At 38.9% G+C, this 8,317-nt stretch overlaps 1 long non-coding RNA gene across 1 annotated transcript; it reads left to right on the top strand.

Moving 5' to 3' along the window:
* The first annotated feature begins 5,702 nt into the window (after positions 1-5,702).
* On the top strand, positions 5,703-7,352 carry LOC124291792. The gene is made up of 3 exons (XR_006902278.1): positions 5,703-5,793; positions 6,576-6,672; positions 7,328-7,352. It is a non-coding gene; the product is annotated as an uncharacterized LOC124291792 (long non-coding RNA).
* The last annotated feature ends 965 nt before the right edge of the window (positions 7,353-8,317 follow it).

The raw sequence follows: 8,317 nt of genomic DNA, 5'->3' as shown, positions 1-8,317 counted from the left end.
AATGTTTGGATTTTCCAGCAGGACAACGACCCAAAACATCGTTCAAAGCATTCACAGGCCTGGTTTCGGACCCAAAATATGACATTATTAGATTGGCCAAGCTATAGCCCTGACCTAATTCCAATAGAAAATGTTTTGGGACTTATGAAGGAAAGTGTCAATAAGAAAAATCTGACAAATATTGCTGAAATGAAAGAAGAGGTGGTCCGATATTGGGACAGCATGGACCACGACTTTCTAACTTCTTTGATCAGTAGTATGCCCCGCCGCATTGAAGCCTGCATTGGTGCCCATGGTGACTTGACAAAATACCAACTGTTCACCTGTCTTTGAATCTGGAGTTATGTTCTGCTAATATTCACATTTAATAAGTTAGTAATAAGTGAAAAAAGATAAAAATTACAATCTTAAATTCTCAATAATTTCTGGTTGTACTGTATTTTTATGTGAAAACAGTTAAGGATCTTTTTAACACTGTTAATTTCCATTTAATTATAATTTTTTTAAAGAAATTGATTTAATTAATGAATTTTGATAAATATCTTCTGTAGACTGGTGTATTTTAATGATTGGTGGTTTTGATTAGTAACTTTGATTGTTAGTGGTTGTACCCTCAAAGGGGGTTGAAGTATCGTAAAATTATTGTCCCCTTGAGATGGCACGTAAGACCCAAAACTTTCGAAGTAAAATTTAAACATACCAAAATTTTGTAAACGTAGCATTTTTGTTATTTTAATTTTCGGCTAAATTTTCCTACAATCGCCAGTGGCTGAGGGGATGGTGTAAATCCAGCTAGGGTCTATGCAGGTAGCAAAGGCACTGTAAGTCCCCATGGTCCCTAGTATGGTGATCTACCTTCGGTTGTTGGCGATCTATAACCCAATTTTATATTGTATTGTATTCATGAATAAATTATTTTTACATTTACCAGCTAGTATGTATGTATGTATGTATGTATGTATGTATGTATGTATGTATGTATGTATGTATGTATGTATGTATGTATGTATGTATGTATGTATGTATGTATGTATGTATGTATGTATGTATGTATGTATGTATGTATGTATGTATGTATGTATGTATGTATGTATGTATGTATGTATGTGTGTATGTATGTATGTATGTATGTATGTATGTATGTATGTGCGTATGTATGTATGTATGTGTGTGTATGTATGTACATATATATACATATATATACATGTATATATATGGAGAGATACAGAGACAGAGACATATACACACACATACAATTCTTTGCATGGCCAATTAACATAATGGTAATTACATACGTAATTGTACAGATATGTGAAAGTGTAACCAGCACTTTAATGGGTTGAATTAACTATAAAGCAGATACTTGGTGAGTTTAGCTCAGTGAAAGTTCATACCGTGTGATCACTAAAAGGAGCATGCTTCTCAATAAGGATAAGGAGGTACACTATACGGCAGTTTATATTCTTGCTCAATGAGTAATTCTTTCTGACTTGCAGGCTACTCTTAAATATCGAGGGGTCTTCAACTGTGCTGGATCGCTTCTGAAGGGTTCGTCAAACAGGTGGTATATCCTCACCGTTGCCCATCTGTTTTCAGTAAGTTACCCAGTATGTAGATGTATACCTTGCTGTATTGGAATATAGATAAATTGATCTCAATGCAACCGAATATCAAACATACGATATGAATTGTTCGTCACGTGAAACACTTCAGCTTAATGGAGCTATGGTTTCATGGATTAAGAGATGATTAAGGTTTTAAATTTGGCTGTAGCTATTAAGATCTGTCGGGTGTTGGTTAAATGCAAAGATTTTCCCAAATTCGGTTTGTTAGAAAACAATATCATAACTCGTATGGAGTACGTGTAGGAAGCGTGACCGGTTATTTCTTGAGCTATCTGAATACAACCGTGGCCACATTAACGTTTATAGGGTCATTTTATATTTATTTTAAGTCATATTCTCTTCGTAAAAAGATTATAACCATTTTATGAAACTTCAAACAATTGTGTCACATAACAGTGGAACGATTGTCACGGATTGGAAGATTCGTCTTGGCGCACACGATCTGTCGGCAAATGAACACTCCACTGAGTTAATTGACGTCAAGGCTAAGATGACCCATCCTTTATTCAAGCCTCTCACACTTGAGCATGACACAGGTTGATGGAGCTGTAGAGAGCGCCAAGGATAAGCAGGCCTGAAATCAGTTTCGGTTGTGTTACTGGCAATGGAACTGTTACAGGAGAAACGTGCTATGTTATTGGATGGGGTACAACTTCAGAAGGTATATTTCAATCGAGGAACCGGTATGCCAGTCTTACCGTTTCCAAACAATGTCATTTCAATGTGACATGTTTGATTCTGGTTAGGTAAAATTAGATTAAATTAAATTTCTTTTTCCATTCCATACCTAAAGATTAATGTACTTTTCCAACAGACATCAAGATTAATACGCAAGGGGGAAATAGATTACAGTTGCAATTTAGCTTACTTATATTTAGACGATCCCTACAGAATCCAATTAAATCGCTTCACTTTGATCAATAGCTCTTTATTTTCATCAATCATGCCTTTGACTACATTCGTTCGTTCGTTCGTTCGTTCATTCATATCCCAACAGAAAGCGCTCCATCAGATATGCTGCAGACTGTGGAGAGGCCCGTAATGTCCCAGTCCGCATGTAGAACTTCCACGAAGCCTCCATGTTATAAACCTATCTCCGATTTTCTCTGCAGTACAGTAGGTTCCTTCCAGAATCGGATAGACCTCTGCCGTCACTTTGCACCGATCGAAGTACACGTTTCGAAACCTCATATCAGGTTAAATTTCGACCACTTCATAACCTAGGTTTTGAAATGGTTGTTATTTAACCTGATATGAGGTTTTGAAATGGCCATTATTTATGATTGATACAACTTTTAGTTGCTATGACTGATCAATATATAGTGGCGATAACTGGCTTCGAACCCGCAACCCTTCGATCTGTAGCTTGGCGGTTTTATCTACTAGGCTACGAAGGATCGCTGCAAGAATTGAGATTGTTTGTCAGTATGAACCACGTGCTCCTCATAAGACGGGTACTGACACGGGTAGCGCGTGCGAGGCAAGGCGTTGGCTGCCAGTCGCATCCCAGTTGACACCGGCTGTTCCATCATTTGCGGGCTGTTCCATCAATGTTGTTCTGCTCAGTACATGCACAAATTGAAAATAAAACACATTTGTGTTTTAGATTCATGCCGGTTCATAAGTCGGATAAAACACTCTCCCTCGGTCTTGGTCGGATTGTAAAACCTGAGAGCAGCAGGGACGGAGCTTGTAAAACCGAGGGCGAAGGTTTTACAAGCTCCGTCCCTGCTGCTCTCAGGTTTTACAATCCCGACCAAGACCTCGGAGTCGTGTTTTATCCTTTACATCTGGGCAGGTTTTCCTGAAGGAGGGAAAGACCCGTGTAATGTATGTGACACACACATTCCTAGATACACGAAACTGACTTTTCTAAGATACTTGACGAACCATGACTTGAACATTGACTAGGTTATAGTTCTCAAACCCGGTTGTGTAACCCCTTATTTCAATTGTTTGGGGCGTGTTTGTTTCAGGATAACAGCGGTGGGCCACTGATGTGTTATCGTGATGGCTGTATGGAAATAATTGGTACGTATTGCAAAATGTATGTGAAACAGGGCTATATAATGACATACATGTATGAAGAATTTCAAAAGTACAGCTAGAATATATGATGTGTCAGGGAAAATGATATTAAGAAAGCACTCATGTCTGAGGAGGGTATAATCCTTAAATCAGATAATGTCCTTTTGTCAAAGTGAACATTAAATCTAAATAATATGATTATACATTGTTCTAACCAGGTTGTATGGGAGCAGACATTGTCACGGATATTGGGATGAAGCCAGTGTTAGTGTATAAGATGGCCTTCAAATATTGCAATAACTATTCATAGTATGTGTACATTGTGGCGTTTGTAATATTATATGGTATCAATACATTGCCAAATACACGTCTTGACTTGAGCGATCGTAATCCTTCATTACGGTACCAGTCTAATAAAGAGCGTGTCAGTGATATAATGAAGAGAGAAACAATGACAAAAATGAAATGAATGCTTTCAACGGATTCACATGTCTTTAAGAGATGCATTATCATGAGCATACTTTAATCAGTTTAAATATTCCAGGAACCTTCAGCTGGGGCTATGGCTGTGGTCAGCCGAATTCTCCAGCCAAATGGATTGTTACCACCATCAATATTGAGGCGCATTAATGCACAACTTGAATACAGGTTTTCAAAATGTGAATCACGGTTTGATAATATGCAATGCGATTTTTGAATAATTGTACGACACACATATTTGACATTGGAAGCGACCCAAAACAAGGATATTGTAAGAGCACCTACAGCAACAATATGCAATCAAACATTCTCATTGCTAATCATACCTTGATAGTAGGAGTGGAATTATGTGCGTACGGCGTAGATAGTGATATTGTTTAGATTTACGGTATGAATGTAGACCCTGACTCGTCGACAATAGTACCTGCCTCACCCGCCGCATTGTAGTGCGATTACACACAGTTACGCCAATTCCGGTACAAGTCACACGAAGCAGCACTCAGTGATCTGACATTAATGAACGGTCCAACAATAAGGCTGCATATTTAAGGTCAAATGACCACTTGTTTTTCTTGTTTTCATGAACTGATATCACTGTTACCTTCCCTGGTCTATGTATGTTCATGAAACACATACTTGGTAAATCTTTGAACAAACATACACACTTCACTCACTGGATGTTAGTGGTCATGCTCCACCTTTATAGGGCGCTGGGGTAGCCTTCTGGTTACAGCGTCACGTGGAAGACCCGGGTTCGATTTCCCACACTGGCAAAATGTGTGAAAGTCATTTCTGGTGTTCCCTCTGTGATATTGCTGGAATATTTCTTAAAGCGACCACTATTCATCCTTCTGGAACAAGTTCGACATGCGACGTCTCGGGGAAGAGTTCTGAAAAGCTCCATTTGGATTCTTACGCCAGAACATCGACGTCGACGTATTTCAATAAAATAATCTGTTGCGGATTTAAAATTAACTGGCCTAATATCCAAGTACAGAATGTGTTTTTTACCGTCAAAACTAGTATGTAACACCAACGCTGACTACTTATCTAATCTGTAAACCAGGTTGACGTCTTGTGCATCGTGTTTTAAATGGCCCGAACCTAAATTTAGCCTCTTTTTACAGTTAAAAGTACTGCATGTGCATTTTCTAACAGGAAACATTATATACATTTTTAACGCTCCAGTGTCAGTTTTCGTGTATCTCACAGCAGCCATCCAGTACACTCTACAAATATTTCATGCATCCGCCTGGTGTGAAGAGTTGAACCTACAGTCAACATAATGCAGCGGCTGAGAAACGTTACTCTATAAATGCAGTGCCTATAATATTAGACACCTCTGGATTAACTGCTTCCTATCATGTTGTTGGAACTAAATGTTTCTGTCTGGATACACTTTGTGTGCTCAATTCAGGACGGTACTGCCTGCAGACTTGCTTTAGGTTCTTATGAAACTATTACAAAATGATTTCCAACTTTAAACGACGACTAATATATCAACGTGTTCGTGACCATTTTGGCAGGTGTTTCGAGTGATTTGAGTCCTCCAGGACGTGGCATCAATGGTGTGGGTTTTGACTACACCACCCTCCCAAAAGTAACCCGGAAACGCATCGTTGGTGGAGAAATTGCAACTCCACATTCATTTCCATGGATGGTAAATGAAGGCACATCTTTTCCAACGTTAAATTCCAGGATACGCAATGCCATTTAGATAGTGGTGTAGGGGATTACACTTTCTCATTCAGTTGCAGATTCTAGTGATGTTGGGTTTTCAGTCAATTTAATTTTAAATTAAACCTTCCGCATCTATATGACTCAATAGTTTGAAACAACATAGAGCGTCAAGATACAGACTTATCAGAAACACGTAAATAGACATTGTATGTTAGCGTGTACTGGAAAAACACGTAAATACACATTGTATGTTAGAGTGTACTGGAAAAACACGTAAATACACATTGTATGTTAGCGTGTACTGGAAAAACACGTAAATACACATTGTATGTTAGCGTGTACTGGAGAAATACCAGAGAAAAAGACGTGAAAACAGGCATCCTTTTGAATTTTGTTTTGAATGATTACACAATGCCATTTAGAAAGTGGTCAAGTGTAACATATGCTATATTTTGGATTACACTTTCTTAGTAATGTACAGATTCTTGTACTTTTGTTGGGTTAAATTTTTAATGTTTTTAACAGTTGACTTAATATACTGAGTGACCTAGATGTGCCCAACACTTAATACCATTTTAACAGCCGATGAAGGTGAATGTAATGAGGCGGCCACAATGTGTGATCTGCTTGATTTAATGAGCTTGTACATATATATCATATCTGATGCCACGAACCACTGGTTTGTTTGCCCATGAAATAGCTGACTTGAGTTGAATACGACCAAATATCCTGTTCCTTCATTGCCTGCATCTATGTCTCCAGGCCGCTCTTGAAAACCGTGGTGTTTTGCATTGCGGTGGGTCACTTCTGAAAGGCAGTTCTGACAGGTGTTCGTCCTAACTGCTGCCCACTGTTTGCAGTAAGTTGATGACATGTAAAACATGTAAACTTATATTTAGAACAATAGACGTCCACGTTTATGAGAAATTAAATCTTAAGTATTATTGTTTTCGTAAGAGAGGAGTGATGAGTAAGTCTATGTTATTGCCACTTTGAACAATATTTCAGTCATGGCATGCCGTATTGATGAGGGTGTTATATGGCAAGAGTATAATGAGGCAAATCGTGTGAGTGGGGGGTGATACACCTGGTGCCATCACTGAATTTCAGTGATCCATTCATAAGAATTTCACAGCCACATTTCTTTTCCTAAAGGAAATCTGTTTTTCGGTATAGTCAAGACAAGCCAATGTATTTTCTTGCTAAGAGTAACCAGTCAATAACATATTTGGTCCTAAGTTTCTGAGACGTATAGTCATGTATTACACGTGAACATGCCAGTGCTATTCCTTATTCCACTGTCTTAATGGTGTACACCCATATGACTGGCAAGTTCTTAAATTGGATGCAGGGATAAAGAGTTGGTGCCATCATTGATGTGAAACGATAATCTAGGCTTATTAAGGGAGTCGATGTATATCACGTTTACTCTATTTCACTATGCCGAGATCAGAATGTAAGATAACACATTTCCAAAACGTAATTATTCTAAAACAATATTCACTTGTTGTCAGTGGAACTTCTGAGTCAGACTGGAAGGTTCGCCTTGGCGTTCATGATCTCTCCAAAACCGAATCTTCCTCAGAGTCAATTGACGTAAAGACCGCTATGATCCACCCTCAGTACAATACCCAAACATTGGAGTATGATATCGCCCTGATTGAGCTGAGTAGCGCCCCGCAGCTCTCTGGGCCTGAAATCAACATTGGGTGTGTTTCCGGGGATGTCACTAAAGCAGGAGAAGTGTGTTATGTCGCAGGATGGGGAATCATCTCGTCAGGTATGTCTTTCAGTTCTTGACGCTAAACGTATACGTGTATAATACTGACTGTACATGCGTCGATCTATTTGTATATGAAGTCGCGACATGTTAATTCAAAATTTATCAAAAAAATACATGGCTCATTCTTTCTCTATCGTTGACAAGTGGACCGTCCTGGTTTCTGTATCAAACATTCTGTTTCCACATTCCATTTTGTCAGTAAATTATACTGGACATTTGTTAACGTTCAGTCGAATCTTCCAATGACTGATATGTCCTGATACACCGTGACCTGTTGATCCACAAGGAGACATGCAGCCATCGGTACGAAGTGTTTGAAAACTTGTGTTTGGAATGGCAGGTGCGTTTTGATTAGGCTGAAGATCCCTTCAGTGGACAGACCAGGGCCCAGGCTGAACAGTGTGGCGTACACATGTACAGGGAGAGAGAGTTCAGTATTCCGATATACTAATAATGATAATAATAATAATTGTGAATTTATAATGCGCCTTTTCCATGTACAAAGCATATACACAATCTGATTATTATTACCCCGGATAAAACAAGCTGCCTGTGAGGCCCAAGAAGGTAAATAGTGACACGACTTATCCCAATGGGTACCCAATTTCTGCTAGGTGAACAGAGACAAGTTTGAACAAGCTCAGTTGCCTTCGTTGTGGGGCAGGGCTGAAGTCCTAGAAACTCCCAGGAGTCAAGCTGCCCTATATGGTCATCCATTTAA

The sequence above is a fragment of the Haliotis rubra genome, unplaced genomic scaffold (assembly GCF_003918875.1).
Source record: "Haliotis rubra isolate DU_JTF1 unplaced genomic scaffold, ASM391887v1 Scf5, whole genome shotgun sequence".
NCBI classification, from domain to species: domain Eukaryota; kingdom Metazoa; phylum Mollusca; class Gastropoda; order Lepetellida; family Haliotidae; genus Haliotis; species Haliotis rubra.
This window is presented reverse-complemented; position numbering and strand designations above follow the sequence as displayed.